Source organism: Felis catus, chromosome C1, assembly GCF_018350175.1.
Source record: "Felis catus isolate Fca126 chromosome C1, F.catus_Fca126_mat1.0, whole genome shotgun sequence".
Taxonomy (NCBI): domain Eukaryota; kingdom Metazoa; phylum Chordata; class Mammalia; order Carnivora; family Felidae; genus Felis; species Felis catus.
Genome location: NC_058375.1, coordinates 147303781 through 147316157, shown reverse-complemented (window position 1 = coordinate 147316157; position 12377 = coordinate 147303781). Strand labels below are relative to the sequence as shown.

Below are 12377 nucleotides of genomic sequence, written 5' to 3'. Positions count from 1 at the left end.
CAAGGTAATGGATGGAGCTAGAGTTTTAGGATGAGCAAACTAAGCCAGAGAAAGACAAATACCATAGGATTTCACACATACGTGGAATTTAAGATATAAAATAAATGAGCAAAGGTGGGGGGGGGGGGGAGAAGAGGCAAACCAAGAAACAGACTCTTAATTATAGAGAAACTGATGGTTACCAGAGGTGAGGTGGATGGGGTGGGGGGATGGGTTCAACAGGTGATGGGACTAAGGAGAGCACTTGTCACGATCCATATCCAGGTGATGTATGGAGGTGTTGAATCACTATGTTATGTAGTGTAATTTGTTTCAGGTGTACCACAGGAATTTAAAGAAAAACTTAAGAACTTGGAGATGTTTGCCTTAAACTACATGATCATGCTGTCTAAGACATCTATCCTAAATATAGATAGGAAATTCCAAGGAATGCATAGATGCCATTAAAGGAATTTAGCAAGATCAATTTACAATAATCAATTAGACTTGTACATAGCAGAAAACAGTTGGAAATAGAAATGAAGACACAATACCACTAACATATCAAATAGCATCAAATCTGAATATTGCTGATGGGAACGCGTCAGCCAACTCATTTCACGCTTAGGTACTTTCCAAAAGAAATGAAAACATATGCCCACACAAAAATAGAGTAAAATACTTTTAATATTTATGGTAGAAAGTTACAAATAAAACTAAAGGATATAGATGTATACTAAACAGAAAGTGAGAATACTGCCTCTTTTTCCAATCCTCTTTCTATATATTCACTGTTAATAGTTTGTCATAGCAGATCATTCTGGACTTTTTAATGCCTAAATAAGCCCAAAATAAAACTAAGAAGTGTTACATTATGCTGTAATGGACATTAACTGTGACAGTAACTTTTCAAACAGCTGATTATGGCACTATAGTTCACTTAATAGATGTTCTATTAATGGACGGTTAGGTTATTAGTGTTTTACTATTACGAAGTTTTAGAACACATCTGTATATTTTTATGTATTTGTGGAAGTCCTTCAGAATTTTTAAAAATGAAATTTTAAATTTTAATAGTTACTGTCAAATAGTCCTTCAGTATCTTGCCAGGTACACACCTATCAATAGCATTCTTAAAAAGTTACTTTAAAATAGAATAATGCAGAAGCAAAGGAGTTCATTTTTTCCCTTCTATTGTTCAACTTGAGAAAAGATTTAAGAAAATCTTTTTTTGCTTATAGCTGGATTAGACACCACACCATCACCTTCTTTGTAGCTTCAAGTTCAAGATCTCAGTCTTGGAACACTAAATATCGTTTATGGGTGTTACTGATCATTTCTTTATCAGAGTATTTAGAAACATCTGGTGATCCATTTAAGTGGTGATATTAGTTCAAGTGTAAGTGAGACTAGTAATAGATTTTCTTGATTTTAATTTTATCCATATGGTTTTAGGAACGTGAAGATAGATTATAAAGACATGTTCTTTTATCTATTGATTAACTTCGTATTAGTGCAATGTTCTCTCCATGCACTTTAGGAGCATTTAAAAATCTTGGCTGGAAGAGTATGATATTCAAACAGGTAGAAATGGTTAAGACACAAAAACTGTAGTTCACTTGTATTAATGGATACTAATAGACACATAAGAAATTGGTTAAAATCATTCTCTATTATTTAGTAAATCCCTACTATGTATAGAACACGGATAGGCTTTAGAGAGACTATGTACTTTATTATCCTTTTAAAACATTTACTAAATCATATCAATCTTAATAAACTAAAGTCTTAAGAACCACTTACATAAGCCTGTTCATCTTAAGGGAAAAGAACTACTTAAAGATAGGGCTCAGCAGGGGTCCAGTCTATATTCCTAATGAGAGTGCAAGACCTTTATGGGGTCAATTATTTGCATTTTGCTTGACCAAAACCAGAAGGACCTTGGAGATATAGGTTGAAATACTTAAGCCCAGTTTTTACCATAGGTTCTAAATCCTTTGAGCCCATATTCATGCATCTATTAGATTATAATATTAAGTGATGGAAATATACAAATTGTGAATGTAGAGTCTTTGGGATTTGTCCTCTCCTTTTTTCCTTCTGACAACTTCACAGCCCAGTAAGACCTGATACCCAGTTTCATCAAGAAAAAGTGCTACATTTGAATTTGAAGAAGACTTACTATTAGGGGGAATCAAAGGCCACTTAAACACAGCTGATTTTGACTGTGGAGAAATTGGGAGTTCTTTGACAGAATGAGGTGTGAGAGCTCCATGTGTGACCTGACCACTAATTTAGAGTTGGTGCCACCATAGAATTTTCCAGTAATGCCTCAAGGCTTATGTTAGGCTCTGAACCATGATAAGCCTCTGAAAGAAAACACTTTAAGTATGTAGTATGTAGGCACATATTTAACAACTGGTGAGGGGGTGAGGGGACAGAGGAAAGGAGGGGAGGAAAAAAAAGATCAAAGGGGCCCAATGTGAAGCACTTGCTCATTTTTGTGGTGTAAATACCCTCACCAAGGCAGATTTCAAGCTACCAACATAAAATACCTGAACAAAAAATTAGGAAGAAATATATACAATTAATCTAGCATATTACTGGCTCCATGGAATAATCATAGAAGGACATGTTGATTAAAGGACCTCAACTGTCATTTAGCAGCTCCTTAACAGACTTATATTAACTCTCATTAAGTATGTGTAGTAGCTCGGTGTAGAAGATTCTAGATTGTGGTCAGTAGCTGCAATATCAAGACAATAAATAACTGTGTACTACAGACACTTGCAAAATTCCTTTTTTAAGATTTGTTTCTCTAATGCATAATTCTTTAGGATTTAGAAGCTCAAATCATGAAAGCATTTTCTTTTACACATGATCTTTATACTCTTTGTTCAACAAATATTTTTTATTCACCAAAAACCTACTGGGTCCCTGCTCTATGCCGGATACTGGAATATACAACGGACATGGCCTCTGCTCTCATAGAACTAGAATCCAGTGTTGGAGAGAGAACTTTTTATATTTACAAATGCAAGTACATGCTATAAAAGAAAGTGCTATAAAAGAAATCTGTTAAGCAAAGAAGGATGAGCTTGAGATCTGAAGGAAGAAATGGAAGTTAACCAAATACAGAGGAGCTGGAAGGGGAGGGGAGAGATTAAAACATGAAAAATAGCCGACATGGTTGGGAGTGCTGGAGGCAAGGCTAGACCAAAGGGCATAGGTCTGGCATGCAGCTCTTGTAGTCTTGTCAAGGGTGTAAGGATAATGGAAAACCACTGAAATGTTTTAATTAGGTAAAGAATGAGATCAGATTTAGCTGTACTGTAGGAGAATGGATTACTACCTCTTCACTCATTTCTTCTCCAAACCTGCATGAAAAACCTTCTGGTTAGGCTCTGTAGTCAGTCAAAATATAGAGGACATAGTCATGCTCTTGAAATGCTCACAGTCTAACTAGGGAGAAAGGCATTTGTGTTAGTTTCCTACTGCTTCTGTAACAAATTACTACAAACCTAGGGCTTAAAAAAAACCACAAATTTGGTACCTTACAGTTCTGGAGATCAGAAGTCTCAAACGGGCTTCACTGAGCTGAAATCAAGGTGTCTGCAGGATCACGTTTCTTCTGGAAGTTGTAGAAAGGAATTGTTTTCCCATTCTTCAGCTTCTAGAGACCACAGTTCTTGGTCCGCAGTTCTGCAACGCTCCTTCTTCCGCTTCCATGGTCACATCTCTGACTCTCCTGCCTTCGTCTCTCCCTTTTAAGAAGCTTGTGATTCCATTGGGCACACCTGGAGACTCTCCCATCTCAAAATCCTCAATTAATTCCACCTGTAAAGTCCCATTTGCCATAGGAGGTTAAATAGTCACAGGCTTTGGGAATTAGAATGTGGACATCTTGGGGGAGGGGCAGTATTCTTTCTATCAGAGCATGCAATTAAATGACAGACATAAAGCTGAAAAGGACAGTTGGAACCCAGACAAGAACATCTCTCTAATTTGCCTTAGTTTTGATAGATACCTGAGTACGCTGTTATGATTCTGCAAAGGACAGTTTGCTTTCGTGTTTTAAATCAGGCTGATTCTGAAATATTTTTACATCTGAGTGAAAAAACCGTATATATAGAATCTTTCAAATCATCACTACAAAAAAGCAAGATGGATTATTTGTTTTTGTGATATGATAAACAGCAAAATTCATCAGGGTTTTTATCTATCTCCTAGGTGTAAATTGAAGGGAGCACAGAACAGCATTTTCCAAACTTTAATGTATATAGAAATCTGGTTAAAATGCAGATTTTGATTCATCAGGAGTGCAATCTGAAATTCTGCTTTTTAATATGCCCACAGGTGATGTGGTACTGTTTATCTGAGAACCACACTTTGGATAGCAACGACTGAGATTCCTGTCAAAAATTATCCTAAGAGGGGCGCCTGGGTGGCTTAGTTGGTTAAGCATCAGACTCTTGATTTCAGTTTGGGTCACGATCTCAGAGTTGTGAAATTGAGCCCTGCGTTGGGCTCTGTACTGGGCGTGGAACCTGCTTAAGATTTTCTCTCCGTCTACTGCTTGTGCTCTCTCTCTCTTTCTCAAAAAAAAAAAAAAAAATCTAATATGTACAAAAGAACATATGGAGTACATAATTTAGGGGAGGAAATAGTCATTAGCTCATGAAGAAAATACTAAGGGGTGTGTGTGTGTAAATGAAATAGTTTATTAACTGATGCTATTTCATGCAGAGGAAGAGCTTATTATCTTCATAATTTCTTGGGATCAAGGATCAAGAAATGCAGAAAAAGCTTTGCCTCTGAACTAATCTTGACTGGGTTATAAAATTGGTGGTGTGTGTGGGGGGGTAGGGTGGGGGCGGGGGTGGAGGAGTTCATTCCTCTAGGCACTAGTAGAGGTAAACTTTTACCTAAACAGCTCAATAGTTAAGACATGGAGCCATTGATGTGCCAGAGCTGGTAGGAACAAGTAATGGTGAAATAGCCAGCAGTTTTGTGAGCTGGTTCTTAAATCACTGGTAGCTTGATACCATCTGTGGTGGGAGTATTCACATGATGGAAATGGATTAAATGCTACAAATGGGGCTGGCTTGCTTTCTTGCTTTCCCAATTTACTAGCACACCGCTGCCGTGAACCTACTGTTGCTTTTAATTTGTTCATTTTAGCAACTGGCAGGCGGTATGCTGGGTCCAGACTCAGTCTTTCTTCCAAGGTCACCTGCCTTTGCACACTGCCAGTGGCTCCCACTGTATAAATGCAACTCTATGTGTGCAAGTAGCTTCACATGCATCCTTTAAGCCTGAACATCTAATTTTCTAGAGCTGAGTTGCTGTTTTGGGCAATAAGTGAGTTTCTCAGAAGTAATTTAATGTACTCTATAAAGAATCACACACTCCACTTGAATTTCTAGACTTTTCTTGCCAGATGCTCCAAGGGCATCTTGGAACAAGCCATTTAACTATAAATCACTCCTTTTAGAAAGCATGTTGGCCCAGTCATGATATTCATTCTGCCATTAGTGGTCCACTCTGAAGAGGGACAGCTGAGAGGGAACATGTAAAAATTAAGCCTGGTGGGTGTGTGAGAAAAGAAGGCTCTAGGGTACAGCTGAAGCAGGTAGGAATACAGTTCTAGGGATGTAGTATTTGCGTGTGTGTGTGTGTGTGTGTGTGTGTGTGTGTGTGTGTGTGTGTGTTGGAGGAACTGTGAACAGGGATCAATAGGTAGGGGACTGGGATAGAAGAGAATAAAGGTAATAGTTTGTCAGGAGGTCTAATATTAGTTGGATAAGTCTCAATGTTTGTGTATTCATTATTAAACAATTACTCTGGCACTAGGCAGTTTACAAAGTGATTTTATGTAAATTATCTAATTTTATTCTTCCTTATCATATTTTCAAGTCAGTTGAAATGGAAGCAATATCCTCATATTTGCTGATGAAGAAAGCAGGGTTAATAAAGTTTAAGTGACCCTCCCCCACCATGGTGACAGAGCTGGTATGAGGCCAAATTTAGATAAGTGGTGGGCAAGTTATAGACTTCAGGCCAATTACGCCTCACTGTCTATAAATAAAGTTTTATTGGAACACAGCTACTCCCAATTGTATACTCTTGTCTGTGGTTATTTTTGCCTTACAACAGCAGTTGATTAGTTATGATAGAAAAATTTTGAAAGGGACTGTACGACACACAAAGCCAAAAATAAATAAATAGATAAAGAAAGAAAGAAAGAAAGAAAGATGATAGATAGATAGATAGATAGATAAAAGCTGTGTCCTTCAGAGAAAACTCTGGTCCTTCACAGAAAAAAAAAATCTGCTGACCCCACCTTTGAATTCCAGATTCTACCTACCGAGTAATTCTGATGCCAGTATTGTATATGACCACAAATCTGGCATGACTTTAGAAGTGTTACAGGTGCAAAAATAGTAGCATAAAACAAAACCACAGTAATGACTGAAATTCCTTTCATTAATCACTTCTGTAAATTAAGGCATGGAAGATCTTATTTTAAACATTATTTAGGCGGTTTCTGGGTGACTCAGTTTGTTAAGCATCCGACCTCAGCTAGGTTATAATCTCACTGTTTGGGGGTTCGATCCCTGCATCGGGCTCTATGCTGTCCGTGCGGAGCCTGCTTTGGATCCTCTCTCTCTGCCCTTCCCCTACTTGCTCTCTCTCTTTCTCTCTCTCTCAAAAATAAACATTAAAAAATAAAACATTATTTAGGGAAAATATAACTTAAGACTTAATTTGTAACATTCTACAAAATGAACCTAATTGATTTGTTTAATACTTAAAGGGCGGGTTTGTCCTAAGTAATGGGCCATTGAGATGGAAAATTTTGGTAGTAAGATAAATGTTATCTAAAGCAGTATGGTGTAAAGTTTCCAACAGTCTTGTATTTCAGTCCCTTTTTTTAAATTACTAATTACAATATGTGTTCATCAATTAGATTCTGATGTGTGGGTTTTTTCCCCAATCACCGAGCAAACTCTTCAACACCAGCTGGGTATCCTATAATTGAACTCAGTTCTGACACTACCTGGAGATAACATCAGATACACAGGTTAGGGCTCATTCCTATGACTGCCTCACCCCCCTTCAGATCCAATCCAAAGTCCTGGTTGTCGCCTGTGCTTCTGACCCACCAACCATAGATGATTGGTTTTAACAACCCCTTCTTTGGGTTTGATTAATTTGCTAGAGCAGCCTACAGAAGAGAGACACATTTTACTTCGTAGGATACTGGTTTATTATAAAAGAATATAAAACAGAACAGCCGGAAGAACGAGATGCATAGGGCAAGGGGTGGGGAAAGGGTGCAGAACTTCCATGCCTTCTCTGGGGTGCCACTCTTCCTTCATCTACATGTGTTCTCTAACTGGGAAGCTCTTGAATCCATACTTTTGAGCTTTTATGGAGACTTCATTACATAGGCCCGATTGATTAATTATTGGCCATTAGTGATCAAACTCAAACTTCCAGCCCCTCTCCCCTCCCTGGAGGTGTGTGTATGAGGGTGGCAGTTCTAACTGACTGGGGCCAAGAGTTCTAACCCTCCAATCACATGGTTGACTCCTCTGTCAACAAGCCAGATCCTTAGATGCTTTCCAAAACATCACCTCATTAACATAGGAAAAGTCCCCTTTATTTTTCTCATTATAGGAAATTCCAAGGAGTTCAGGAGCACTGTTTCTGGGATGTGGATAAAGAACAAATACATATTTCTTATTATAAATCAGAATATCACACTATGACCTCAAGAAAGTTGATTAACTTAATTGAGCCATATGTAAAATGAGTTAGCCCCTATCTGGTAGGATTGTTGTGGACATTAGAAATTGTTCATATAAAGTGCTTAACACAAAATAAAGACACAACATATGATGGTAGCAGCTATTGTAGGAGTAGTAGTGCTTGTTGTAGTGGTACTTGTAGTGTAGTATGGTGAACTTGTAGTGCTGTGTACTTGCTGCCATAGTACAAGGAGGAGGAGGAGGAGGGGCAGGAGAAGGGGAAGGGGGAGGGGGAGGGGGAGGAAGAGGAGGGGGAGAAAGAGGAGGAGGGGGAGGGGCAGGAGAGGAGGAGGGACAGGAGAAGGAGAAGGAGAAGGAGAAGGAGAAGGAGAAGGAGAAGGAGAAGGAGAAGGAGAAGGAGAAGGAGAAGGAGAAGGAGAAGGAGAAGGAGAAGGAGAAGGAGAAGGAGAAGAAGGAGAAGGAGAAGGAGGAGAGGAAGGAGAGAAGCACCTGAGTAACAGAACACTGGAATTTTCTGGGAGTCCATTAGATAAAAGGCAATACTGGAATTGAAGAGCAAGGTAGCTGAACACAAACTTCTCACATTTGTCACTAATGCCAAAGATGTGGTTGATTGTCAGCTCCTTAAAGGCATGAGTGTGGTTTTGTCCCACTTATATATCCACCCTTTTTACAGTGTCTCGCTGAGAGCCTTGTGTACAGTGAGTGCTTGGAAAATGTGAAATCAAGGAAGCTATATTTTCCCTTGGAAAACTACAATTTGACTTCTGCACCAGCATTTATAGAAATGGAGCCATGCTAGGGCTGTTCAAATATCACAGACTTTCTGATGTAGACTTCTTTCCTGTAGTTCAGGGAAGAATGGCAACCAGGCAGGCACAGGCTTGTGGTTCACAGATGTGTTTTTATATGGTTGTCAGTATTTAAAAAGTGAGTTTGTAGCTAATATTTTTATATGGAAAGATACTGTGTAGAAATACAAATTTCCAAATTCGCTTGCAAAATTGGAATATGTGCCATCACTGAGCCATCATATGGTTACATATGTCGGAGAGAAGTAGCACCTGCCTCACTATTAGGTATATTTACATCCCTCACCACAGGGCTTGAGGCTCAGGGTCAGGGGTTGCAAACTCAGATGACTGGAGAAAGCAGGGAGGTACAGAGATGAGTGACGTGAACCCAAATGGAGCCCTGGCAGCTGGTGGACTTAAGGAGATAGCATGTCACCCAAACCTAGGCAGCCCATGCTCAGATCCAGAATGCCATCTGAAAGTAAGGGCCCAGAGTTTTAGTATCCTGTGTTCTAAGAGAAGTTTAAAACCAAATTTTATATTGAGATTTTTATATTTTTCAAATATGATGATCACATTTTTGAAAAATGCTGTAGGGACAACTGAAACATAGGTGGGAACCTTACTGCTTTCCAGGCTGCAAGCTCTGCGTTGACCTACTGATAGCTACTACCCAGTCCGGATGGTCAGGTGACATTTTGATGCAGCCATTTTAACATTATGGCCATTTTGATGTTCACATCTACTTATTTTGTAGCCTCCAAAACAAAACATTAAATTTTCAGCTTTAAGGAATTATTAAGTAATGTACCTCACAGCCTATCCTGTCCTATCCCTCAGTCTTAAACCATCTTCGCTCCATCCAGACTGGACTGCCAAACAGTCTTGCACAAGAGCTGGATGCAGTTGTGACTGATCTCTCCCCAACTTCAACTTAGGTTAAAAAACATATTTCATTCAAATTTTGTTTGGGTCAGCATTTCTCAAATGCATTATTTTAAAAAGTAGAAAAATTTCAAAATTATGCATAATCTGTTAAATCCCATTATGTCAGTCAAACAACATGGCTCATTGCTTTTCTCTCATTTTATTCGCTTCATCGTACTAAACAAACAAAAGAAAATAAAATATGTTTTACCTGTAGTAGAGAACTAGATCACTGTTTTACATTGCACAGTCTGTGGCAGTTTTATATACTCTGGTGGGCTCTATAATATTTCTGTCAGCCATATGCTTTTTTCCTTTGGAGATTTGTAGGGTTGAAGAGGGAAAATCTCCATGGCTAAAAAGGATAAGGTGGGGTCAGGGATGAGGGGAAAGAATCTAGTACACCATACTTATAATTTTTTTTTAAATATTTTTTTTCAACATTTATTTATTTTTGGGACAGAGAGAGACAGAGCATGAACGGGGGAGGGGCAGAGAGAGAGGGAGACTCAGCAGAAACAGGCTCCAGGCTCTGAGCCATCAGCCCAGAGCCCGACGTGGGGCTCGAACTACCGGACCGCGAGATGGTGACCTGGTTGAAGTCGGACGCTTAACCGACTGCGCCACCCAGGCGCCCCTAATTTTTTTTAAAGTACAAGCATCAAAACATTTCTTCATGTGAAAATAGACTCCCTAATTTGATGTGATGTCCCTTACTTTCATACAATGTAGGAATTCAAATAGTGTTGGTGATGTGAAGTCTTCTGATTTTTATTAAATTAATTTTAAAACATACTTTGATCAAATTTCTCACTTAAAATAATTTCTTTGAAACCTCATCACTGATTTCTTTCTAGGGGGGCTCTCATTCTTTCTTCTTCCTAAATGGGATTATTGCTTCCTCTTTTGTTAATTTTTCTCTCAACCGATTTTGCTTTCATTTCATCCATCAGAATCCTTCTTTTTACTGGTTCCATAAGCTAGTCTAAAGCCATATGAATCCTCTCCCCAAACTAGACAACGTAGAACTTTCTTTTGTTGGAGTGACAGGTTTTGATACAGAAAATTTAAGAATGTCATAGGTAGTCATAAAGAAAAATAAAACTTTTAATCCACTGTTTCTTGAGTGTGAAAATAGCCATTAGGTATGACTTTTTTTTAGCAATGAAAATTTAGCTCTGTTTAAAGAGCTAAATTAAAAAGTTGTATTTCTTATCACTGTAGCAGAATGTCTTAGGATCCAATGCAAAGGCCACTGGGCCTCAGGAAGGAACCAGAACTAGATGCTGAAAATCTATTAGTCCTCTGTGTTGTCTCAGCCCCTCTCCACACATTTGCTCCCTTTTGTTTTCTCATGCAGTCAGCTTCCTCTGATTCTCCATACCACAGAGCAGACAATGACCACCTTCAGCTCCTGAGATTACAGACTATCATTCAATCCATCCACAGGAACTAGTTTGCTGTCATTATCCTAAGTCTGCACTCCAGAAGAGAAGATCTGAGTAGTCCCTGCCTGGTCCCATCTGCCATACCCAGTGACTGGGTCACAGAAGACAAATGCAGCTATTGTTCAAGCAAAGGAAATTTCCTAGGACAGTGTGTGATAATTTAGCTTGTGGGCTGGGTGTAAGCCCCAAAGTATGACTGACACACTCAAAGGATCTCACCAAATCAGCCAGGCTTCAAACAGGCAGTGTGGTAGAATATCTTCTCTAAACTTTAGTATCTGCATACCATCATCACAATTTTTTTCCCATTTCTGAATGAATACTATCTCATTATCTACTAAATATGTTTCTTACATCAAATTTAAGGTACCATATTACCCTGCTTCCTAAGTAATTTCCTGAAGTCACCAGGTTAGTGCATTTTATTTTTTTGAATATTCATTTATATAAATCTATAATTGCTGAATGAAACTGTTAAAATAGGACTACCTACTTAGTTTCCTAACTAGTCACCTAATACCCACTCTTGTCCATCTCCAATCCATTCTCCATATTGCAGACAGAATGATCTTTTGGACAAACAAATGTGATCATGTTGGCCCCTCCTCCTCAACTTAACATATTTCAGTGGCCTCTTCTTGTTCAGTGAATGGCAACTTCATTCAACCTGTGGTTCAAGTCAGAGCCTTGGAGTCCTCCTTGACTCTTTTTCTCTAACCCCCTACGTCTATGCGTCATGCTGTCTCTGTCTTTGAAATGTATCCAGAATCTGACCGCTTCTTGCCAGTTCTACTACCACTCTCATTCAAGCCATCATCATTTTTTACCTGGATTATTAGTATAGACTCCCAATTGTTTTCTCTCTTTCCACCTTCACCCTCCTACAATCTATGTCCACAGAGCAGCCAGAGTGATCCTTCTAAAACATGAGTCAGATCACCTATTCTGATGCTCTAAGAACTTCCCATCCTATTCAGAGTCAAAGTCAAAGTCTTTACTTTAGCTCCAAAACCCTATAACCTGCACCCTCTAAGATATAATCCCAGATTCTACTCTTCCCTTTGCTGACTGGGCTCCAGGAGCACTGGTTGCTCTGTTGTTCCATAAATATTCTAAGTATGTTCTCATCTCAGGATCTTTGCCTGTTCTGTTCCCTCTACTTGGAACACTCTTCCTTCTTATAGCTAAATAGCTCCCTCCTTTACTTCTATCTCTGCTCAAAATTCATCTTAACAAGGAGTCTTTTCTAGTTGCTCTTTCTAAAATAGTACTTCATGCCACCCTTCTCTGTTCCTCTTTCCCTGCTTCACTTACCCTTATGGCACCCATTATCACCTGATATATCTTTCATTTATTTTGAGTTGCAGAATTAGCTGCTAAGGGACCTTATCCATTCCAAGTTCCAAAGCCTATGGATGAAGGAAGCTCAGAGAAACTGGTAAATTGTCTAATGT

The 12377-nt window shown here is 38.9% G+C and overlaps 1 long non-coding RNA gene across 20 annotated transcripts in view; it reads right to left on the bottom strand.

Annotated features, from left to right (window-relative positions):
- Window positions 1-3735, bottom strand: part of LOC123379156 — a 107418-nt gene extending 103683 nt beyond the window's left edge. For 11 of the 20 annotated variants that reach the window (XR_006583228.1, XR_006583224.1, XR_006583216.1 and 8 more), the window contains exon 1: window positions 3533-3734. This is a non-coding gene — a long non-coding RNA (uncharacterized LOC123379156). Of the gene's footprint in view, window positions 1-3532 lie in introns of all 20 variants that reach the window. The other 9 variants (XR_006583220.1, XR_006583232.1, XR_006583219.1 and 6 more) reach the window with 1 other exon arrangement.
- Between the last annotated feature and the right edge of the window lie 8642 nt (window positions 3736-12377).